Consider the following 26,482-nt stretch of genomic DNA (forward strand, 5'->3'; position numbering starts at 1 on the left):
TTTTAGGAAACACAGTTTTCTTTATCCTTCATATAGACAACTAATTGCCTTACAATGATGGAACAGGAAGGTACAGCCTTTAAGAATTCAAAGAACAGAAATAGGAGAATTAGTTTTGTACTAATTCTATTTCTATGCTTTGTTTGATAGGCTTTAAATTTTATTTATCACAGCAATTAACAATACAGATATAAAGTTGATAAAAATGTGAACAATTTTAAAGCACAGGTTGTGATAGAAAATGAAAGTCCTATATTCTTCAGTAAAATGTGAAGAAATCAAAAGTAGATTTACTGAATGATGCTCTTTCATGCTATGTACAGAAAACTATTACAAAAATACAACTTATTAACAAAATTCCTGTAGGAAAAATATTATTCCTTTAGAAAAAAATCTCTACTTATCATTCAGTGGACATTTGGGCTTTTTCCATAATTTGGCTATTGTTGATAATTCTGCTATAAACATCAGGGGGCATGGATCCCTTCAAATCAGCATTTTTGTATCCTTTGAGTAAATACTAGTGCAATTGTTGGATATCTGGTGGTCTTATTTTTAAGTTTTTTGAGGAACCTCTGTATTGTCTTCCAGAGTGGCTGCATCAGTGCATTCTCACCAACAGTGTAAGAGGATTGCTCTTTCTCTACATCCTTGCTAACACCTGTGGTCTCGTGTTTAGTTAATTTTAGCCATTCTGACAGGTGTGAGGTGATATGTCCTTGTAGTTTTGATTTGTATTTCCTGGATTATGAGTAATGTTGACATATCCAGGCTGACGATAGCCTCTTCAATAGGATTTATAAATGGAATAATTTATATATTTTAAAACCATTTCTTCTAAGGATGCCCGGGTGGCTCAGCAGTTGAGCATCTGCCTTTGGCTCAAGGTGTGATTCCGGAGTCCTGGGATCGAGTTCCACATCAGGCCTTCCTGCATGGAGCCTGCTTCTCCCTCTGCCTGTGTCTCTGCCTCTCTCATTCTCTCTCTCTCTCTCTCTCTCTCTCTTTCTCTCTGTCTCATGAATAAATAAAATATTTTAAAAAATCATTTCTTCTAACTTTGAACTATCTTGAAATCAGAGATGATTTCTTATATGTCTTTGTTCTCTTGTTTGTGACTAACACGGTTATGGCTTTCAGAAGGTACAAAGTTAAGTTAGATTCCTCGCCGTAGAAAACGTTAATGCCAATGGCCGAATATTGAATACTTTTAGTTTTTTACATGATGACTTTCTACTGTTAGATTAGAAACTATAATTCATGTCAAACCTTCAAAATAAGTCTTCTCACAACTTTTAAAAGAATTTATCCAAATCCAGGTAACAAATACAAAATTTTTAAAAGAGAGAGATTTATGGTTATATAAAAATGCCATAGGAATTGTTTTATGTTTATGTATTATATATAGGTGTATACACACACACACACACATATATATATATATACTATACATATATGGTAAACTCTTAAATGATACAGAAAGTAAAAAAAAAAAAAATGTTTTGAGAGAGGGGAGGGAGAGAGAGAGAATTCGGGCAGGATAAAAGCAGGTTCCATGCCCTGCACAGAGCTCAGCAAGGGGTTCAAACCTGCGACTTTGAGATGATGACCCAAGCCAAAATCAAAAGTTGGACACTTAGACTGAGCCACCCAGGCACTCACAGAAAATAAATATCTTAATTAAAGAATTATGACATTTATCATACCATATATGGATCAAAGTTTTAAAGTTAAAAAATCTATAAAATAGACAAGCATTTGTGGAAGATAATTTTAAAAATATGATATTATTATAATACAGAGATTAATCCCATGTTGGGTCACTTGGCACATGGATGAGCTTGGGCTTTGGAGCTAGAAAGACATCGGTTCAAATTCTACTTCCATTACTCTGTAGCAGTTTGTCTATAAACAGGGATATGGATCCTGATCTGGATGTGCAGATGGGTAAAGGAGATACCGTATGCAAAGTGTCAGGCACATGGCAACAGTAGAATAAAAGTTAACTGCTGTCCTCAAATTTGATAATTCAGGAGACATCATAATAGAGTGAAATCATCTTTAAAAAAAAAAAACAACTAGGAAAACACGGAGGGGGAGATAAAAAATAAGAAGACAGTTTTTAGTTCTCAAATACTGGTTAACCTTGTTTTTCACATTTGGCAAAACAAACTAGAGTAAAGCCTAATGTGAAATTCATTAAATTGTGCGTTATTTTCTATCTACTCTCTCCAAAGATTAGAGCTGCCCTGTATTACACTTTCCTGAGGGCTGTGATCCTAAATGGGAACTAGTTACATCAAAACAAAGTAAGATTGCATCAACAGAAATGACTGGAATCACTTTATTTCTTTTGATAGTAAGTTTTGTATGTTCTTGGCACACACAGCTACTCTTAGGACAATAGGATTTAGAGCTAAAGGAGGCACTTTTACCATTTATTTAAACATTCAAAAACTGTATGATGCTTTATTTTCCTATTCATTCAGGTAGATAATGTGTCCCATGTGCCACTGAAATCATTTTATGAGTTTGAACAAGTCACTAAGTAGCCTTGATTTCCAGAATTGTCTGGATTCTACTATTCAGGGTAGGATCTTGGTTAAAGACTTATTAAGTACAGAACCTAAGGCAAGACACTGAACTACTTTGTGTTTCAGTTTGCTAGTCTTTAAAAGAATGATAGTTATAGTCCTGAGCTCAGAAAATTGCTGTAAAGCTTAACTGCAGCATTATAATACTAAGAACAAAAGTTGGCCCAGAATGAGTGATCAATAGTTGTTAGATGTTGTCTCTTCCCTTGAAAAACCAAATCTTTAGAACAACTCACCTCTAATTTTAACATAAATTTTCTTAGATTCTAATTCTACTTTGCCTTTTCCCCCCCTAAAATGTTCTATAATGCCTGTGTTTTAAACTCCAAGTTAGTTGTTATGTTTGTTTAAATGTTTTACTTCAATTTGAATTTCCCATTCCATATTTCTGTATGAAACTTGATCTTCTAATATAAGCATCATTAATTCTACCTCTTAATGATGCTAATAACATATGTAACCACAACGTCCGTTATCACAATACATACAATTAATCCTTTTTGTCTCAAATGCCCTGATAATATGGTGAGTTCTGTTTGAATTTAAGAATTACATTCTTTCAATTATTCTCCCTTTGAGTCAGAATTGCTTTATGTTTTTTTTTTAACATAAAAGAACAAAAAAAGAGAAGTATTTGTCATCCTTAAAGGATATTTTTTGATTCTCATCTTCCCAATGGTGAGAATTTATACCAATGGTTAGAAGAGAAAGAGAAAGAAAATGGAAGGGGAGGATTATGTCTTCTCCAAGATTCATTCATCATTGCTGAATTGTCAAGACTCTCCGCCCAAGGCGATACACGCAGCTTTGAATAGATTTGGGTGGCCTGAAGACAGATGAGCATTTCTGAAGTCATTGAGTTTTATCTTGTTTTTATTATTATTTGTTTGTTTTTCACCACCATTCTGCTGGGTAAAATTATGTCACATGAATTGCCTTAAATTCAGCCATTGAAGCTACCATCCTCTCCTCCCTATTTGTTACAGCCTCTACTGAGCCACGGTTTTTCTCTGTCCTCCAGGTTCACTGCAGGATTTTACATTAGCACCATTTCTCTGGCCAAGTCCTCATTTAATGCTTACCATTTTTAGCTACTTCCCTTTGCTGCCATTATTTTATCCATGTAGACAGAAATTCAAGTATGTATGTACAGAATTTTGTTTTTAGAAATCTTTCACTATGCAATATTATACATATGTATAATAGATGGATACATATCCATCTCCACGTACAAATAAAATTTCCACTATGCTTCAAAACTGGAGATGCGATCATTGCAAAGTTAAACAATGAGAATGTGATAAAGACTCCAACAAGATGAAGATTTCTCCCAAAGGCCTTTTCAGAAAATATTGATGTCTAAGAATTCAGTCTTTATGCTTACTGTTTTCCAATGCTTGGGCTGAAGCTAATGAGATTCACATGAGAGGTCTGAATGTGTTTGTTTCTTTTACATATGCCATGCCAAATATCCATTTTAATTCTGACATTTAGCAATTCTGATATGAAGCAATCTTGGGTTGCAGAAAAAGGAAACACATAAAACATTACATTACATACCAAACTATATAGATGATAACTACAATGTATATTGCATTGAAACTCTAGTTTCTAATCTCACCTTAGAATTAACAATCAAAATCCATTTAGTTCCACCTACTTAAAATCTGATTATTTGAAACAATTTTCATCAAGTTACTGAAACATATATAAAATAATTTGAATTTGAATTTATTATATAATTGAGTTTATGGAATTTATTAACCTAGGATTTTACTGTGTCTTGGCTTATCTCTTTCATTTTTGTATTTTGATTTGTGGTTATTTGTTTTACTTATTTTTAAAGTTTTCTTTTCAAAGTTTTATTTTGTTTTGCTAGTTGCATGTGTGTAGGGAGATATGGGTTATTTGTGATTTAGAATTGCATGACAATAATCACAATTATATTTCAGAGACAGTGAGACAGGTCTTATGATCATGGGGTCCCTGTTGAATGGTGTGGGAATGAATCAAAGCTGCTCCAAATCTGAAGTGTTACATATCTTTATTTTTTTTAAACAACTTTATGTTTTTCCTTCCTGTAGATGGCATGCTAATATTCTAGGTTTTTATCATCTATCAATTTTGGGTGTGGGTAAAGAACTCAAACTCTAAAATATTGGGTTAAGGGGTGCCGGGGGTGGCTTAGTTAAGCAGCTAACTCTTGATTTTGGCTGAGGTCATGATCTCAGAGTCCTGGAATCCAGCCCCACTGTGATCCAGCACACATGCACACACACCCACACACACAATGTGTGTCTTTTTCTCTCTGGAATAAATAAATATTTTTAAAAATACATAAAATAAATAAAAAATAATAAAATGTGTTGAATGTCACAGTCACTGAGATATCACAAAAAAAATAAATGAGGACCTTAAAAAGCAAAAATGCTGATACAGAGATCAAGATGGAAATGTGATTCTTCGTGAACACCTTCTGGGAATGAGGATGTTGGTAAGAGGTGGAAATCTCAAAGGAAAACTGGTTTACAATTTTTAGGTGGTTTTTATTAAGAATCTTTGAGAAATTTTGTCTGAACCAATGTGTGTTCATTGCCATACTCCCATAATGTTTAGACCAGTAACATAAATTAATAAGTTCTATAAGGTTCAATGAACCATATTTTCTTTTAAATTACCTCACTCTTCTAAAGGATCACAGGTATGGAAATTGTCAATCCTGAAATTCAAAATCCACAAACTTATCAGAATTAGTTCAATATTTCTGTCATTTCCCATAGAAATTTTATATACTTATTTTCCCTGATTCAAACCCATTCCTAGGAGCTTCTTAAGATCTCATGTAAATTCTCAAGAAAAATTGAAAAAAACTTACGTCCTATACCCTTTCTTAATTATAATGTCTTAAAATGGAAAAATGCATTTTCCTATCCCTCTTCTAACCATTTTCTTTCAATGGTTCCCTTTATTTTACAGGAAGTAAAGTGACACGTGGTATTATCTTGTCCTGAATTCAAGTGACTCCTCTTCTGCCAGTCAATTTCTTGACTACTTCCTTATCCATGAGCTATTCATTCATACGTGCTCATATCCATAAGAAATATGAACATAGTAGCTTTTACATCTTTGAAAAAATTATTTATATATGATGATTTTCATCCAAATTTACTCTCTCAACTTGGGTTATATATTATACACACAAAAAAGCAATCATAGCTGAAATTTTTAAATTATGTAAAAATAAAATCAAACAGAGGAAATATATTCAAACATTCTTCAGACTCACAGATCACTAGCAATTATTAAGATGATAAACTTAGCTTCTGGTAGAGTAAAAAAAGAACAATATTCAGATATAAATGTAACTTGCTGAAATATCCAGACACTCATAATGAAAAATTGATATGGGAGTTCCATTTGCAAAATTTCTTTTCCAATCATAGGACTTATTATATTGTTGAGAGTATTATGCTTTAAAAATAAAAATAATGATCTAAGAGGGTCATATACTTTATGTTGTTTACTATTTGAGATATCAGAAAGGCTTAGATTTTCAGGTCAAACTCAGAGAAATCACAGTTCTTACTTAGAACCAAAATTTTTAGTAATCAAAAGAACAGAGGAAATGTCAAAAAATTTTAAGATCATTCTGAAACCAGTGTAACTCCTCAGGTCCTTTTTCCTGCATGCAGATACATTCTGGTTCAGATAGGACCTCACTAAGGATTCATGTAAGGCCATACTTGCCTCACCATTTCATTGATGTTATATCTTATATATCCCATTAATTCTATGGGTTTATGCAACTTCTGTAGGGAGTCAGAAACCATACATTCTTGTTTTATTTATAATAGGCAACTTAGACCAGGTGCATCCTCCTTCATGGAAGGTGCTTCCATCCTTCATGGAAGCATTCTTTAGACAAAAATTCTCTAGCTAGTAAATATTATTAGTTTAATTAATCATTAACATGTTTAAAAGGGACCAGGTCTTTTCTTCTTTGTTTTCTTGGTAAAGAGAAATACTAGATTTCAGGACTGATAATATTCATTTTTTTCCTACTATTTACTTCCCAAAATACAAATACCTACAGATGGAAAAGCTGGTAAAACAAAGTCACTGGCAAAATTAGAAGAGCCTTTATTGAGTGTTAACACATTTATTAAATTGAAATTATTTTTAAAAAAACTAAAAAAATGTAAACATCAATGATATTTTACACATAGCAAACTAGTAAAATAAATCTAATTTTTACACCTTACATGTTAGATAATTCTTAGGCTTTCCTTTCCATAATTTCAGCATGATACTTTGACATATATTATGCTTGATTTTAGAAACCATTAAAACTAAGAGGTATTTTTCCTAAAGGTGTAGTCACTAGATACTCATTAAAAAAAAAAAAAAAAAGCAATGTAAATAGATTCAAAGTTCTAACTATTATAAAAATGTATGCAAAGAAATAAATTTAAGTACGGCAATGGTTTTCCAATAAAGTATATCTCAATTATGATGTAAAAGCATAATTATGTTTGGTTTCACTTTTTCTCCATCTATTGTTATAAAGTGATGTGTCTAAAGTGTACTAGAATTTCTTTCCCTGTTAGCATGCCCCACACTATTTTATTTGTAACACACACTAAAGGAATAAAATGTGTGCAAAAGCAAAGAAAAGAAATGATAGCTTCATAACTGAAATGTTATCAATATTAGTCCTTGTGTCTTGCAGGAAATTCTAGAATGAACTGCTAGGAAAAAACATAAACATTGAACTATATTTGATCAGAAACACTCTTTTATACTGAAGATAACCACGTTGCTGCCAAATCTGATACTTACGTAGTGACTTAGACTCAATATTAAATGGAAAAATAATGGTTTTATTGTTCACTATTCTTCGAGGCAACACAGTATCTTGATTTCTGAAGAAAAGTAATCCTAGGAAAAGTGCTGAACAGCTTTCAAACTGGTCAAAAACAAGTATTTATTTTGCACTAAACAGTTTGCTAAGTGCTCAATAAATTCTTGTTTATTAAATTATTTCAATTACATTTATATGGGAGAGAGGTACCACTAATACTGTTTTTCATATATATCAAGAATCATATCTAATTTTAAGATCTCTAAAATCAAAGTTAATCTTACTAGTAATGATATCTTAAAAGTAATGCTATCTTAGAATTGACATCGGCCAGGGGTCAGCTATGATATGGTTGCTGATGCCTAAGCATTAATAACATCAAGAGTAGCAATATCAAAATTTGTAGATTGGGTGTCAAAAGCTTGGAGGCAAATCCAAGAGACAATACTTAATCATTATTTTAACCTTGAGGGACCAAAAAGTTGTGGAAAGGGGAGATGGTGAATCAAACATATTTATAAACATTGTTAAACTTGAAGCAAAAATTAGGCCAGATTTAGTTAATTTCGGTCAGTTTAAGAGCTCTGTGCCATTTTGTTTAAATATTTTATGAATTACCTTGAGCTGTTGTATCACCAGTGCAATTTGTGGTACAAAAGATGGTATTGTATGTACAAACAAGGAAATTAATAATTTTGAGTTGAAAATTGAGTTCGAATCATTAAACTCTGAATGTGAACATATTTAGAAAAGTCTTAATCAATATTTTGCTTATATTTTCCTTTTATATACACACCAGTGTTATCGTAGTAGAACCTCTACCTAATGAAGATTAAAATAATTATTTCAATCAGTATAAAATAAAAATTACTAAAAATAAAGTTGAGTTGGCAGATTTTTTTTTTCTTACAGTTTTATCAGAGAATGGAGTACCTTAGGATCAAAGGTCTTTCAGAATAGATAAAATATTATATTCCCATCCTATGGTTGGGAATGCTAATGTTCAGGAAGGCTAAGGCACTTGGCAATTCTGAGATCTGAGCACAAGTAGAGAATAGTTAATATACACAAACTGCAAAAACCTAATTCCTTATCTATATCGTAATTAAGCCAATTTAGCATGAAGATTTTGCTGCCACAGCAGACAAGTTACTTAAGACACTCGAGGTTTGCTCTTGGGGAAGGGTTTTCTGATCCAGCAGAAGATAGAAAAAGAATAGACAAAAACCCTGGACTAGAAGTGCTTGCTCTGCCCTTTGGCCTTTGACATTAATCTCAACCTATGTTTTGTGTAAAGTGCATGAAACTACTTCTATGTCACTTTCTGCCCTATGTTTTCTTGTTCATTCTTCCCTGTCAGATCAAAAATGTGTATTAGAAAGCCTGGTGTTACGTGAACAATCTATGGCATTAGACTGGATTTAATTTTAAAATATAAAATCTCATATTTAAGAAAGTTTTAAAATCCAATTATTTTCTGAATATGCTATTCCTTTTCACTGGGCCTTCACATTTGCTAGTCCACTTGCCAAGATCCCCTTACCTCTAATCCTCTCTCTTTGGTTCAAGCCTCAGCTCAAAAACAAAAACAAAACAAAACAAAACAAAACAAAACTAAAATCTCTTCTTTCTAGAAGCCTTCCTGACCATGCCCCTGATCACTCTAGTATGGTTATGTCCTCCTCTGCGTGTCTAGAGAATACTAATGTAATGGCCCTATAAGTTCTATTTAAGCATATGCTCTGCACCTATGCTAACCTATGTGCCCAGAATATTGTAGGCCTTCTGTAAGTCATCAGAGAATGTTAAGTGAGAAGGGAAATATTAAAAGATAATTTGATCTTATAAACTAACTTTGCATTATTTTCTGTAGTTGATCAAATCACCTAATATAAAACGTAATTTGAATTTAGGAAAAATAAAACCTGGATAAAGCACTAGGGAAGAGATTTTCTCTTATCCTTCCTAACACAGAAATGGAGGCATTTAGCAAGGAGATGAGGACATGGGTTTATCCACTGAAGCACTTTCTGGCCAAAAGGTTTTTCATTTCTTTAAAAATATTAAGCCAGGACTGCAATTCAGTCACCTTGGTTAACTTATCTTAGCAGAGGTGCCTGAAGGTGTCCGATCCACTTGAGATTCTTACTGTAGCTTGATTAAAAATATATTACAGAGCTGAAAGTGATAAAAATATTTCATTTTCTTCATTCGCTATATAATAAATGTTTACTGGAGAGATTGAGGTATTTCCTTGAGGAGAAAAGTGATGGAAGTAATCATTTGGTTTACTATAGTCCTTCCAATGGATTTCTGGTATTTGGCTTTATAGTTTATGTTGTTCTTTGTGAACAGCACATAAGCAATAGTGAGATGTTCCACAGGATCTTGCAGATATAAAAGAAAGAAAATAGAGTTGACCTCTGAGATTTAAACTAATCAAATCTACGAACAATGGGATGAGATAGAAAGTTCGCCAAACCCACTGGAACTACTATCCGGTTTATTAAATTGAAAGAAACGGTCTCAGAGAAAGGAAGTGACCAACATAGAAAATTAAGTTTAGTCTATCCCCCATCCCTGAATTTTCTCTAATCCCCTACTCACCACAAACTGCATCTGCTTGCTATTCTGGCTTCCTAAGGGCTCCAATAAAATGGAAGTCCATGTGGAGGTGGAGGGGAGCCTTGTCATCTTATTTCAATACAAGAATAACGACCACCCGAGCCTCGGGAAATTCCTCAAGTTAAATTCTGCTGCGAGGACTCCTTGAGCTGAAATTTTGTTGGTGGAAACACCTCCTCTAACTGACCGTGGCTGTGTCTGCTTTACCAACTTCAGTTGTTCCTTTGGTTTTTATCCTAAAAAAAAAAAAGTATTGTGACTGCATCCCGTATATTTGCCTTTTTTTCTTCCAAGGCACAAAAATTAGTAATTGCAATTATCTCAACCTCTTAGAATCCAGGCCATGCATGGGATATTACAAATGGACTGAAATTCAGCTACTAATCCTATTTCCAAAGTATAATTTATCACATTCCCCTCATCATCTGAGAGCTTACATCTAACATGTTGCAAATTGCCATATCATATTCAACAAATTCACTTAATGGAATTGCAGAATCAAAAGTTAAAAGGGGACAATACAGCTATCTAATTTGACTTTCCACCTGAATATGTAATCCTGTACAATTTCTTCAAATTGTAAAGTGAGGCATGAACCTTGAGGGGCCTATTACTGAGACACTGGGGTAGCTTGTTGTAGCAAAAGCTCTGATTGAAAAGTGTATGTCTCTAGAGTTTCCAACACCTGTTACCAGGTCATGACAAGTTATACAGAATGTTCAGCACTTTTCTGCAAATGTACTTCCCCAGGCTGAACTTTGCCCTAGCTTTTTAATTTGTTCATTAAATAGTTTTGACACATCTTCAGCCTAGCTGGTTTCTCTTGAATACATTTGATTTCATTTACATGGTTCTTATAAAGAGTGGCTCTCTCTAATGATTGTGCTAACTCAAGGATATCCTGATAACAGATACAGTGTGGAGTGGTGTTTTTTTTTTTTTTTTTTTTTTCTATTAAGTAAGCTCTATACCCAACATGGAGCTTGAACTCATGATCCTGAGATCAAGCGCTACATACTCTACTGACTGAAGCCGGTCAGGCACCTCCCCCACCACCTCACCCCATGTCCTGGTACTTCTTTGTATGTAACACTCCCACCACTTAAGCTGGCATCATTATTTAGGTGAGCGGGCAAGACTGGCACATCAGACCCCTGACAGATATGGCATTGACTGCCAGCTGAAGACAAGTGTCTCCCTTCCTAACGTGAATCATGTGACCCCTGCCTTCTGCATCTTATAGTTACATTGCACTTAGGTAGAATGTGGGACTTTGTATTTCCCCAGTCAATTTATTTAACCATAATATGACGAGAGAAATTATATTTCTGACTATCCTGAAAAATATCCATAGTGTCAATCTGTTGTGCTAATTACCTGGTCTTAAGAGGCCATACAAATGTAAACCACAGACAATCCTATTTAAGGGGTATTTTTATGCTCTTTGAGTTGTAGTCTTTGTGAACTCTGGGCTAGACATCTAAAATGACCAATTTTGGAATAATTCTCTGCAACAGCTTAGTCGAGCAGCAGCTCCATGCTCAGCCTCTGCTCTGTAATGGAAATCTAACAGTGGTTAAATCTTTTAGGTACTTGTTATTGGTCACAGTGATCACCATGTTCTTGCCTTATGACCTCTAGAGGTTTAATTTTGTCTGCAGACTCAGTTCAGAGTCTATTTTTCAGAGGGGTCTGCAATTTATCTGGAGTTAATTGGGCTTCTAGGATAATCATGAACAATTAGAGTTGCATGATCATACAAATTCAAGAATCAGATGGATGACTTCTTGGTAGGTTCTGTGGCCTCTGCATGGTGCCTGGCATATGGAGTAGTGTCACAGAAAGATTAAGTCCTCAGGTTATAGAGGTAAACTGGTCAGGATTTCAAATCCCAGTTGTGTCAGTTATTAACTTTCTGACCTGGGGAATTTACTAAATTCACTGTGCTTTGGTATTTTTTACCTTTGAAATGGTTTAGAAACCTCACTGTGTCTCAGTTTCCTCATCCACAATGCACAATGTGGTTAATGTCCACATTGTGGATTAGGGATAGTTTTGTTTGGGAAAATAAATGAATAAACATCCAAAAAGTGCTTTAAAATTGTTTGTCACATCATGAGAATATATATGATTTTGTTTTATCCCTGCTGCTCTATTTTTAGCATGGATGCCAAACCTATCTCCTTGTAGTTATTTCATTCGTGTCTGTGTCTGCACAGATACACAAAAAGCAGGGTGTTAAGCTGTGAATGGAAGTAAAGATGTCACTCATGCATATCAACAGAATTTTAGTGTGTTTGGGGATCAGAAAACACACAATACATACACACATGCACAATATGGTGTATGCAGATATATGGCTTTGAAAAAAAAGAGGAAAATGTAACTCCATAACTTTGTGTAAACATTTTTGATGTATACCTTAAAGCAAAGAGATATACATATGTATATATATATATTTTTTTTTTCCAGGAAGCAACATCATTGTTCCTGTAATATCATCATACTGGAAAGAAAGCATGGGCTTAATGTTTCAGAAACTGAGACAACAATTGCCCTAGACAATGTGAATGGGTAAGGAAGTCTTTATTCAAGGGTATTGCAGAAGGGGAGAGAGACTAGATACACTCTGAACTCATCTTCACTGAAATAAAATGTAGAAGGATCTCTAAGAGTTAGGGTAGGAGGCATTGTAGGACATGTGTGTTTGCTAATTGGCCTTAACTAAGGGAAAATTAAACTCTTGTATCTTCATGACAAGTGGTAGTTTTGCAGCTTGGAGCAAGGCACCCACCCATGTTAGGCTCCCTTCCTCTCATAGAGACTGGGAGACAGGGGAGTTATCTTTCTGGATGATTACATTTCAATGTGATAACTTCCAGGGCCTAGAGAAAAACAGACCTGGGTTGTAAAATGACAAAAGCAAAAGAAGAAGCCTGCCCAAAATTTAATCAAGGTGAGGGGAATGTTAAGACCTTCTTTGCCAACATTTAACTTGTAAATTGGAGTACTGAAACAACAACAGGATCATCTTGGGCACATTTCTTAACCTTCCTCACACTCTCATCTTTGAAATGGAGATTTTACTACCTGATACACTGGATTGATTAATTAATTGTGAAGGTTTAAGGAATAATGTAGGTAAATATGTAATTTACTGCCTAGAAGATTGTCACTCAACATTGTAGTTGCTGTTTTATTACTGTCATTATTTTTGCTTCACAGCACAATTTTATTTGCCCCATATATTGAACTATCACTCTGAAATGTAACTCTATAGATATTTTAAAACAAAATTTAAAAAAAATTCAACCAAGTGTTTTGGCATTAAAAGCAGCACACCAATTATCTTCTTGTTGGTTAATCACTGACAAAGTTAAGGTTTTGTTCTGAAAAAACTTTTGACCTGCTTCAATAACATTGAAATCTGATGTTATAAACACACTTTTCACATTTAAATATGTATTTTCATTCTAATGAATTATTTTAACACACAATCACTATTTTCCTTATAATTATATTTTTAACACTGGGAACCATAGCGTATTAAGTTATGTAAGTGTTAAGGAAAATTAGAAGTTTCTATATGACCATCTGCTATTTGCAAAGTTCACAGTTCCAAAGTTAATAGTCTAATTCATTAAACAAAAAATAATCCATGAAAATATGTTGTTAAATTAATGATACCAGTCTTATGAGGTAACTAGATGAGTAAAATATGTTCTCTTTTTCAAGAATAGTACTAGCTCTTTGGTATGAACCAGCCCTTTCAAGAAGCCAGCTGGTGAGTGGGAAAAGTCATTGAATTTTAAAAGTATAAAATGCATTTAAACATAGGATCGGATCCAATATGTGTGGCCCCAATGTACATATGATTGCATAGTAATGAACTTTCATGATATTTCTAAGTGAACAATTCAATAGAAGAATCAAGCCAGAAATACAATAAAGATTATCCAAACTATACAGATGTGCCTGTTTCCCAAGCCTAGAGCTCAGAACAATTTAGCCCAGAGTATAGTCTATATGGACAAGCAATAAAATTTTATTATGCTCAAATAGAAATCTTCATCCTTTGAACATATTTTATACGCTCATTTTTACAGACCCTTCTAGAGATACCATTTCTCAATGTCAAATATGATAAAAATATTCTTATATTAAATAGGCCATTGATGCCTACTCATTCTATTCAGAAATTTTGGTGAAGATTTGCCAACCATCAGTCTACTTTAGTGAATATTTTCCAAGTAGTTTCTAAGTACCCACTAGATTTTAAGATTATTCTAATGAGCCAACAGATATTCTGAGCACCTTATTCTTTTTAGAATAGTTTATTAATTGATTTAGGAGGAAAAAAAATGATTTAGGAGGAATATAAAAGAAATTGTGTACTCAGTGTGGTAGGTAGATCAATGGACTTTAAGTATGTCCATTCCCTAATCTCTCGGATGTGTGAATGTATTATTGAAAATAGGAAAAGGAATTCTACAGATGTAATTAAGGGACCCTAAAATGAAAAGATTATTGTTGATTATCTGAGTGAACTCAGGGTAATCATAAGGTTCCTTATAAGGGGGAAGTCATGAAAGTCAGAATCACAGAAAGACATGACAATAGAAGCAGAAGACAGAGTGATATACAAGATCATAAGCCAAAGAATGAAGCTGGTTGCTAGAAAGTGAAAAAGACAAGGAAAGATATTTCCATTTAGATCATCCAGAAGGAATACAGCCCTACTGACACCTTGACTTTAGCTGAGTGATACTTTGACCTATAAAACTGCAAGATAATAAATTTTCATTGTTTTAAGCCACTAAGTTTGTGGCAATTTGCTACAGCAAAAATAGGATAATAATGCACACTCTACCCCTGGGTGGGTCAGGTAGTTAAACATCTGACTCGTGATTTCGGTTCAGGTCCTGGGATTGAGCGTCCCCCCCAATGGGGCTCTGTACACAATGGGGAGTCTGCTTGAGATTCTCTCTCTCTCAGTCTCTCTCTCTCTCTCTCTAAAATAAATAAATGAATCTTTTAAAAATATAATGCACACTGTATCATCACCTTTATTTCTCTTTAATTATATAGTTAGAAATTACAACCTAAGAGAATGTATAAAATTAATTTAAATGTGGGTAAAGGGAAGAAGAGAAGAATGTGTATAGTCAGAGAACATCAAGGTCTTTTGTAATATACAGCATAAATGAGATAGACTTTGCATCAGAATTTCAAAATTTAAAGTTAAACATACATAAACAGACTACGTCTTCATCTCACCAAATTTCACTAAACCTTTCTCCCTTTCATGCTACTTCATTTCCCACTAGCCTGCTGGAATCCCAGATTGCATCTCTCAGGTACTAATCAACATTCTTACCATACATTTGTTCTCAGCTTCCTCTTGGATGCCTTCTGTCCAAAAAGCCACTTGAATTCTGAATTACGTTGCTACCATGGCTGTTGATATCCTGCAGGACAACCCTGATGCTATTGCAAAGGATGTTGGATCCTAGTACTAGCTAAGCTAAAACAAACAAACAAGAATCAAGTAGTAAAAATGAAGTTGTCTTCTATTGATAACTCTTAGCGCAGAGTCATACAGTTTTGTTTTTCTTTAAGACACTATACAACTTCTCCTCTTTCCTAACTCCTCAACAGCTCCAGTTGTTAGAAACTGAGTGAAAATATTGGATTCAACTTTTGGCCTCCATCTGTATCTGTACATAGCTAGGTTAGGAGTTTTGGAAGCCAGAAAGAGAAGGAAAGACCTATCTAACACAGATACCATGTTGTTCAGCCCGATCTAATAGAGGTAGAAATTCAGCCTCTGAAATCAAGAAAAATTCCAGTCATTCTTGAACCAATATTTTTCATATAAATTAAATCCTTCAGTCTTCCATTTCTAATTATGGCATATATCCTTGCAGAAAAATAGTATTCTGAGAAGAAAAAAAAAAGCTGAATACAAAAGAAAACAAAACAAAAATACCATGTTTCAAGGCAACAGGGGCTTTTGAGACAATGAAAACTCGAGGATAGAAGATCATAGAGAAAAGGCACCTAGAGGGATGGAAAATGATATTCTGAAAGTTCAGAACCTGGCCCAGTCTTAGGATGAGGGGGATTTCAGTGGGAGAATTTCAGCTAAGAAGCAGGGTAGCTGGCATAGCTTTGGGCTACCTCATAGGCTGGTGAAAGAAAAAATTAAAGTGTGAAGCTATCAAGAGAGCGGATCTGAAGGGCCAAGATTTCCAAGAGGGAAATGCAAGTAAATAAACTGAATACTGTATTTTCTTCCATTTGAGGCACTTGCTGAAGTCTTAAGCTGCATCAGGCAAAAGGCCACGGCATCAGCAAAAGGCTGTTAAAAACCAGAGTGGATTATAGTATTACAGGGGGAGGCGAGACGGATGGTTCACTAAGAATGAGAGCCCCTAGTACATAAAATGAGTGCTCAGCTGGAGAGGGCAAAAGGAGGTGATCACTGACCTTATAATAACTGTGGCCAACTAGAGCTTGTTTTTGTTTTTGTTTTTTTAATTGGCATGAAGTGACTTGACTTCACTTATGCAACCTACCGGAGAATAGGATAGACCTGCACTGAAAGAATATATTATCATTCAGATCTCCTCAATTTTTATAAACATTTTCCACACATCACAACAAGTTGAACCAAGAGAGAGAAAAACAAAAACAATACACAGCCAGACGAGGTAGTTATTGAAGTTTTCAAAAATAATATCAAAATACCTGTGGTTGTATTTTTCAAGAAAATAGATGACAATTGAGGATATTTCCAATTTTCTTTTTAAATATTTTATTTTATTTATTCATGAGAGACACACAGAGAGAGAGAGAGAGAGAGAGAGAGAGACAGGCAGAGGGAGAAGCAGGCTTCCGGCAAGGAGCCTGTTGTGGGACTTGATCCCGGGTCTCCAGGATCACACCCTGGGCTGAAGGCAGATGCTCAACAGCTGAGCCACCCGGGTGCCCTGGATATTTCCAATTTTTAAATGAAATTTAAAATAACTGGATGTAATAATTGAAATAGAAAACTTAAAATGGGTGAGTTTACACATAAACTAGATGCAACAGAGGAGAGGATCAGAAGAACATAAGACAGGTTAATATACGAAATAGGAAATGGGAAAAATTCATAAAAGACATATGATCTTGTGGGCAAAAAGCCTAACCAAATATAATTACAGTGCCATAGAAGGAGGGGAAAATGAGGAAGAAACAATAGTTCAGTAGATATAGAACAATAATTTTCCTAAGCATATATAACACCCTAAGATAGACATTCATAAAGCTACAACAAACCCAAAGAATATAAATTAAAAAATCAATACTCAGATCATTATAATAAATCTGCTAAAGATAAAAATCCCAAAGATAAAATTTTCGATGCAGTTAAAAAAAAAAGACACAAGACATATTATATTCAAGGCGCAACATAAGACTGGTGACCAATCAAAAGAGATGATGGAAAATAGAATATATTTTTCAAATGGTAAAAGAATAAACTTCTATGATAAAATCTTATAATCTTCAAAAGTAACCTTCAAAATAGAAATGATACTGATCTCTTTCATTGACTGTGAAATTTACTTTAATTTTAATAATAAAAAATACTGAGAAAAATGAAAGCATAAAAGCTCTCCTAATGGATGAAAACATCTGAATAAGAAAACATTGTATATGAAAAGATGTTCAGTATATTTAGTCATCAAGGAAATGCTATTTAAAGTTCCAGTGAGATGTCACCCCAGTTCCTGAAGAATCACTAAAATTAATTAAACCAACAAAAAGAAAACTGATAGCATTAAGTGTTGGCAAGAATGTTCAGCATCAGGAATACTCGTATGGCTAGTGGGAGTTTAAACTGATACAAGCAGTAATAATAGCTACTAAGGTCCAACTTCTGTCTGCATCAGCACCCAGGACTTCCACTGCTATGCATCTGCAGGTCTGCACCGTAGGACATGTACAACAATTGATAACAGCAATAGAATTAATTTATAACCAAGTTTGGTGGATACGTATTTCACCGTTGGTTGAGAGGCAACAGTCTAGAGGTGTATATATATATTTATTTAGTTTTATCAAGATATGATTTGCAAAACTGTAGGATCTTTAAAGTATACATCAAAAGATGGCCGGAAAAGACAAACTCTGCTTTTTGGAATAGAAATTAGAAGAAATGCCCCAAAGCCCTAATTTCTGACCCATGTTGCAAAGATAGAAACATTAAGAAGCTTCTCGCTCATGAGTCTAACAGGTCCAGAAATCTAGCAGGGCATCTAACCTGATTCCCCCAGGGCCACAGTTATCAACCCCTAGTGATAAGCAAGGTAGACGGCTATATCCAGGTCATTTAGGAAGCTGAAAACAGAGGCACGGGAAACAAAGGACTTGATTAGCATTAGTAAAAGAGACTGGAAAAAGAAAAATCAAATTAACTGTTTTACTGAAATAAATTCTCAAAAGGCCAGTATAGCTGTCAGGAATGGAAACAGAAAAGCACAAGGGCTTTTATAGACTTAACAGGTTGATAAGATGGTATGTTTGCCTATGGAAGGATTTTTCCCAGGGAAGTTCTTGTCAAGAGTAGAATAATTTCTTCAATTTAGTAAATATATATAAAATTGATTCAGTTTTTAGTCTTGCCCTTTCAGGATAGATGACATCAGGACGGTCTGTCAATAGGTTGCTGCAAAAATTCCCAAACTGAGAAGACTAGGAAGAGAATGGTAGACGCTACGCTACAAGACGCTACGCTCCAAGGGACTCATGCAACCTCCGTTTAACAAATATATTTCAGTGGGCACACAGATTTGAGAAACATTTGTTGGCATTGTCTATTATAATAAATGAAACAAAAACTCTGTCCTCACAGAGCTTGCTCTATTATAAAATTTATTTTCAAAAACCTTGCTAGTTGGAGGCTATCTGGACAGGAGCAGGAAAAGAAGGAATAAGTCTCCAGAAAATGGTGGAGACTGCTCCAGAAAATAGTGAATGGGATGGAACCTGATACTACAAACTAAAAACCTAATTACCACAATAATTAGGGTCAGGTGAGGAAGTGAGGTCAGATTAGAGATACTGTAGTTATAAGGTTAAATCAAATGAAAAAGTACTGTATTTGAGAAGACACATTGAGTACAGAATCTTCTCTGATAAATTTGCATATAGAAATATAAAGAAATAAAAAAACATAAATTAAAAATGAGGAAGCTGAGAAAAAATATTTTCCAAAGTAAAAAGTAAAAGTAAATAGATAATAAAAGAAATAAAGAGTGCTTATAAATGAGAATATATTCAATATTAATATTTGATTCTAAACTCATACAATATTCTAGCTTATTTTAAAAATCTTACTAAAGATATATTTTAAACCCATGCAGGTAATTCTATTGCCTATCTCTGCAGCTCAGTGAAGACTCAACATTTGGGGATAAACACTCTGGAATAAAAGACAATATTGATATTGGGCTCTAAAGCAATGGGATTTATACCTGGAGCCCAATGAACACAATATACATAAAATCAAATAAAAAAAGTAAAAACAAAGAAACATAAACAATAAGAGCCAACTGAAAATTTGAAGCAGGTGCACACACAACAGTATTTTGGTTTTTCAGTAAGTGTTGAGTACGTGGAAGCCACATCCCTGCTAGTCTCCATTGAATCTCTGCCATCAGGCTTAACGCTTGGCACATAATAGAAATGTAAATACTGCTTATGAATATATTACATTTCCATTTTCATTTTTACTCTATTCAATTCACACTTTTCCCAAAATAAAAAGCAAAACTGCCACTTAGGCTTTTAGAGATCTGAAGTTCAGCATTAAGTTCTGATGATTTTGAGAAATAATAGACACTCTGAAGTTCCTATATTTCAACCTTTCCTGGCTTTGAGCATAAGAGAATTTTAGGAAGGAAAAAAAAAAAAAAAAAAGAGTTCACATGAAAACCGTATTTTTCGGTTTTAAGGATTTTATGTATCAATTTTATTTGTGATCTACTGAAAATCTGCTTCAAATATCTTGGCAAGTTGCATGTACAAAATCAAGATCTTTTTGTTATGAAAGGTCTAAAGTGGACCCAGACCTCTGATGGTACAGGACTTACCTTGTTACCACCCATCTTCACATTTGGCTAATGATGAGATTGTATCTTATGATGTAATGTTTGAAATTTGTTATTTCTCGACCTCAGCAGCCCCAGCAACTTCAAAACTTTCTGTGATGTCAGAGTTTTTCAGGGGTAGACTCAGTAGTACTTGATCAATCACTAAATCTGGTAGACAATGCACTACAGTGAAGAAGGGAGAAACCAGAATTAGTACCAGAATACAAACTAGAATATGACAAAACTGCATTGAGTACACATTTAAAAAGCTCTCAAAATTATACATGTCTCGGGACACCTGGGTGGCTCAGTGGTTGAGCGTCTGCCTTGGGCTCAGGGCATGACCCCAGAGTCCTGGGATCCAGTCCCACATTGGGCTCTTCGCAGGGAGCCTGCTTCTCCTCCCTCTGCCTGTGTCTCTGCCTCTCTCTCTGTGTCTCTCATGAATAAATAAATAAAATAAGATCCTAAAAAAACATTATATATGTCTTAGGGATCAAGGAAGCCTTCTTACAGAAGGTAGCTTGGTAGGATTTATGTACAGAAGCTTAACAAAGAGTCATAGAATGATAGAGGGTTTTTTATGTTAATACTAATGATGATAACTATCATTTGGTACTGTTTTGTCACAGACATTGTGCAAGGAACATTCCACACAGTATTTCTTTATATCTAAATTATTAGTGAGGAAATAAAATATCAGCGTGGCTGTATCACTTCACGTTTGCCATATAATGCAGCATAACCAAAGGAGTAATATGCCTTCATGTTCACAGTTACTCCAGGGAAGGGGATTACGGAAGGCCGTGGGTCACTGAGGATCAGTCTAAGGTGCTGCCTAGAGCACCACTCAAATCCTTCTGGTGTCCAAGACATACATTATCTTTCCTATCACACTATTATTTTTCTACGAACAAGTCCTGCCATGAGCACCTAAGAGATATGCTACTGCACAGCCACCAACTCCATAGACAATTGTTGCTATGCTGAGGTTTAGCAATCTGTCTGGATGTTTCCGTCGATGGCACAAGGATCTCTTTTGAGAGTGACATTCTGCAAATGATCTCCTATGGGGGGTGTAGTATGTTACACCTACTGCCATGGCCGTTCTAGAACCCTGTTTCCAGCCTCTGCTGTATCTCTCTCTGGTCTCTAGGTGAAAATCTCATCTGCAGTTTGCCTCATACATCAGTAATGAAAACCATTTGGGGGAGTTTCTATCTTATATAGCTAAAATTTCATAGTTTTCAAATAGTCCTTCACTAAGTTTGTCATTTGTTGGAATTCTATTCATTTATAAAAACAAATGGAAAAAAAAATAAAAATAAAAATAAAAACAAATGGAATAAAAGAAAGTAAGTATAATTACTTTCTATGAAGGTGACAATTCCAAAGATCTCTTGAACCTACGTACACTCTTCTCTGTGAAATTCCATCTTTATTGTAAAACAGTTTGAAATGTGAAGGCGAAGACGAAGAAGAAGAAAAACACACTTAATCCCAAACATGACAAAACTCTAATATTTTAAGTAATTCAAAATTTCAAAAATTCTACAAGGAAATTAGTCTAAGGGAAATAATCTTTCTTCTAAATAAGTGCAACAAAAATCCCTTTTCATGAGTGACATGTTATTTTCTACCTTCATCTCAGGCACCAATCAGTAATATGAGTTATCTTGCTTCAAAGTAGAAAGTGATCAGTTGCACATATTTTTCAGAAAGCAAAGTCTAAGCCAAACAAAACCAAAACCAACAGCACAATTTAGCTTAATTTAAAGCCCTAGTAATATGACAGGAAGCACGTCCTTAGAAAAGTATAGAAAAATGATGCTTGATAGAACTTTCACTTTTATTGAGTTAGAAACCATCAGAGTCACGAGGTCTTCTAGTCCATTGTTTCCATCATTTGATTGTGTTGTGCAGCCTGGATGAGTGTGAACTGATATTCTTATTCTCCAAAGATACATCCCTTCATATTCGTGAACCATACACATGAAATATTCCAGTGCTGTTTGAGAGCTACTTCCTCACACACATTTAGAGCAGCTGTCACATATAAAATATATACGTAAATGTACATGTATGTAGTCCCAGGACCCAGTTATTCAGAAGAAAAAGCAATTTTGCAAATGTCTTTGAATGTTAAAAATTCCTGCAAAATTATAAATTAGTGAATTGATCAATGCTGAAGCATATGGAATACTTATGTATTATGTATTAAATTGATGTAATGATTGGACATCAAACTTTGTACTTCTAAAACTGGTCATTTTAAGTGGTTCAATCTAATCTTATGTTTTATTTTAGCATCAAGCTGATGCTAATTAATACTATTAGTAAAAGTAGTATTAATAGTATTTGGATTTTTTTTTTTAACTTGAATAAAGGAAAATCTATTTCTTTTTTGTGAGTCCTGTGGTTACTTACTGGGGAAAAAAAATAACTTAGCTTTTGTTATAGAGTCATTTGAAAGATTAGTGCAAAATATACATGAATGAATAATTATCTACGTTTCCCGTTGTATCTTCCACCACTTTTTTTATACCTACTCTGCATTCATTGTGGGGGGACTTTCTGCCTTTCTTTAGCAAATCTGGCCAAAGAGTATCCATGCTTATATTTTACTGTTGTAGTTTGCTGTCTCCAGTGCCCTCCCCCTAACCTTACTATGAGAGGGACAAGAAAGGCCGTCTAGAACTTTTATCACATATTTGAAGTCTTCCTGGGATAGTTCACTCAGAATAAGTTCTCCTATCTCTGTGCTCACACACGAAGACCTGGTTTCACTGTGATCGGATAAATGGTATTTGTACCCAGTAGAGTACAAGTTCTTTGAGGTGAGAGATCACGTCAATTTGTTCCTATGCAATTTGCAGCCGGTGTGATATCTGTATGCACACAAAAAGTGCTCCTTGAATTGAAGATTGCTGCTAAACTGCATTGCATTCCAAACACTAGGAGTACCGTAGCAGATCTCCCAAAGGCATTTTCTCATACATGGAATGTTCAGTTATCTACCCGTGTTTTCTAATTGCCTTACCACACATTTCCTACTAGATTACTAGGGTCCCACTGAGATAGTACTGCCAGCAGCTACATATCTTGGCAATTTGTGTCAGAAACTGTTGAAATGCTGCCTTTTCAGTGATGAACTAAACAGTAGGGGCTCTGAATAGTCACCGTGGCAACAGAGACCAGGGAAACTAAAAAGGAATTGAGAAATTCCATTGGAGGGATGGGAGGTCTGGATCTTCCAATAGAGATGAACTGATAAAGTCCCCAAAGCCAAGTACTTCTCTCTTCTAGTTTTGAAATCTAAGGTTCTTTGTGATCAGAAGATTATACTGACTCTGCCCCAAAAGATGAGTCCAACATTCAACTCTAGCTGACTCAATCTATGCTAACTTAATTTGTGAATCATGAGGCTCCTTCCTAGGTTGCTCCCCTTGCTCTGGAAGATGAGACCATTGACTTTGAGTCACTCAAAGTTCACCTTCAAATCAATGACCTTCTCACCAATTGCTACAAGGTGCTTTCAATTCCTTTTGAATTAGTAAGCAATTCAAGTCTCAAAGGTGACAAGATTTGAACCTTATATTTCATAAGAATTTGAATTCTAATACTTCCAAGATCATTAACAGTTCCCCTCTCCTAATATAGAATTGAGTTGGAATTCTCTGTCAGACTGTCTAGAATATTGTGAAGAAAGATAATATTGGATTCCTGAGAAAATACTGCAGGAAGCTTAAAGATACGAGCAAATAAGACAGACTGAGCAATTATATATGTTTTCCTGAAAACTTCTTCTCGTTACAAGATAAAAAAAATAAAAACAAAACAAAACAAAACAAAAAAATGAATTTTATATATGCTTGTTATGGCTCCTGCTTTAGGTTTTTTGAATTGGAGATAATTCCAAAGGTTTGGTTATTTTGTGATAGCACTGATTTGTACATTTATGATAGGTGGATTTCTTTTGTACCCATGGTATAGTTAAATTAAGAACTTGTAGGGGCAGCCCAGGTGGCTCAGTGGTTTAGCGCCGCCTTCGGCCCAGGGCCTGATCCTGGAGACCCAGAATCGAGTCCCATGTCAGGCTCCCTGCATGGAGCCTGCTTCTCCCTCTGCCTATGTCCCTGCCTCTCTCTCTCTCTCTGTGTCTCTCATGAATAAATAAATAAAATTTTTAAAAAAATTAAAAAAAAGAACTTGTAGAGACAACCTATCATTTTATGTATCGGAACCTTTTTATATAGATATAGGCATATAAATATCATATATGCTGAAAAAGGATGTATATGAGCTACAGTAAATAAGAAAGTAAGGTGTATAATATGTAAAAGTAATCCCATTCTTGAAAATAATTATGTCGGTATCATATCATGTATTCACCTGTCTATATAATTATCTACAAGAAAACACATGGAATGCTTAACAGTCACTTCTCTATGTGGAAATGAGAGAATTTAGGTAGAAGAAGTCTTTAATAATTTGATTAAGGGTAGATCTGAAATTATTCCCAAATAAGCACGCATTATCTTTCATAAAATGCACATTTTTAAAACAAAATTGTGAAATAAATTGCATTATACATCTTCTCTGCTCTAAGTTTATTTAATTATTTTCTGTTCTTATTTTCATTATTTCCTTCATTCTTGCATGTGTGGTTTGCTGTTCCTTTTCTTATTTTTAGATGGCTCCTTAGACCATTGACATTTAGTCTTCTTTTCTAAAATATGCATGTACAGCCATATTAATTTCAATCTAAGGATGATATCAGCTGCATTCTACAAGGTTTTTGTTTGTTTGCTTTCTTTATTAAATTTTACTGAAGCCTATATACCAAAGAATGGAGAAATCATTATGTTAGGGCTCAAATATTTTTTATCATAGGGAGCCCATTCATGTAGCCAGCACCATTATAGAGACATTATATAATAAGACATCAGAAGTCTCTGTGCTTCTCTTAGTAATAACTGCTCAGCCCACGGTCAGTGCTATCTTAACTATTAAGTACTTACGTTAGTTTTGCCTGATGTAAACTTTTTCATAAATAGAATCATACAGCATAACCTATTTGTGTCTGGCTATTTTTGCTCAATATTATACTTGTAAGTCCTCCATTCTGTTCTGTGTAGTTGTAGTTCATTTATTCTTGTGATATGTAGTATATCATTATATGAATATGCCACAATTTTTCATTCATTCTGTGCTAGATAGGCGTTAGAGTATTTCCAGTTTCGACTATTACAAATAATTTTCCTGAGAGTGTCTGTATGTGTGTCTACATGTGCATTTATTTAAGACCATATGTAGACATACCTTTTGTGTATATATGTACGAGTGGATCATATATTCAGCATTAGTAGGTACTAGAAAACAATTTTCCAAAATGTCAGTACCAAATTATACTTCTACAGTTCATTTAGGAGAGCCCCAGGTGTTCCATATTCTTGCTGGCATTTGGTAGGATTTTTTAATTTTTCAATTTAACCATTTTAGTAAATGTGTAGTGATATTAAGTTGTATCTTTAAATTGCACATTCCAAAGACTAATAAGACTAAGCAACTTTTTTCTATTTTATCACCTGTTCATGTTCTTATTTTGTAAAGTGCCAATTCATGTTTTTTGCACATTTTTCTTTTGCTGTCTGTCATTTTCTTTTTGATTTGTAGTATTTTTATGGATTTGAATATAAATCCTTTGTTCAGAACATGCATTGCAAATATCTTCAATTCTGCAGCTTGATTATCGTGCATTTTAATGATGTCATTTGATGATCTGATTTTTTTTTTTGCCTTAAAACAGTACAAGTTATTTTTTTCCTTTATGTGTATTTATAATGGGTCTTATATCTGGTACTGGAGAGCTAACAAATTTTGTTTAGCTTCAGAATGTTGTCTGAACATTGCCCTTTGCATTTATGTTTAAATTCCTGAAGTCAATTTGTTAATGGCTACAAAAACTAACAACCAAATCTGTTAGGATTTTAATTGAGATTGCTTCGGCTCTCTAGATCAATTTAAAGGATACTGCTATCTTTATAAAAATTAGTCTTTAAATTCATAGTGGTGTATTGCTTTATTAAATCTTAAATTTTTCTCAGTTTTTGGACTTTTTAGTACTAACGTCTTGTTCATTTTATGTTTAATCTGTTTTTAGGTAATTGCTGAAGTTCTTGCTACTGTATAATAACTTTTATATTTTTTCAGCCTTTTTTCATTCACATAAAAATAAAAATTGGTTGTTATTATACAGAGAA

General features: G+C 34.3%; 1 long non-coding RNA gene across 1 annotated transcript; it reads right to left on the reverse strand.

Moving 5' to 3' along the window:
- Positions 1–10,015: 10,015 nt before the first annotated feature.
- Positions 10,016–23,382, reverse strand: LOC106560181. The gene is made up of 3 exons (XR_005375381.1): positions 23,260–23,382; positions 20,220–20,402; positions 10,016–10,316 (listed from the first exon to the last, which is right to left on the reverse strand). It is a non-coding gene; the product is annotated as an uncharacterized LOC106560181 (long non-coding RNA).
- Between the last annotated feature and the right edge of the window lie 3,100 nt (positions 23,383–26,482).

The sequence above is a fragment of the Canis lupus genome, chromosome 21 (genome assembly GCF_011100685.1).
Source record: "Canis lupus familiaris isolate Mischka breed German Shepherd chromosome 21, alternate assembly UU_Cfam_GSD_1.0, whole genome shotgun sequence".
NCBI lineage: Eukaryota > Metazoa > Chordata > Mammalia > Carnivora > Canidae > Canis > Canis lupus.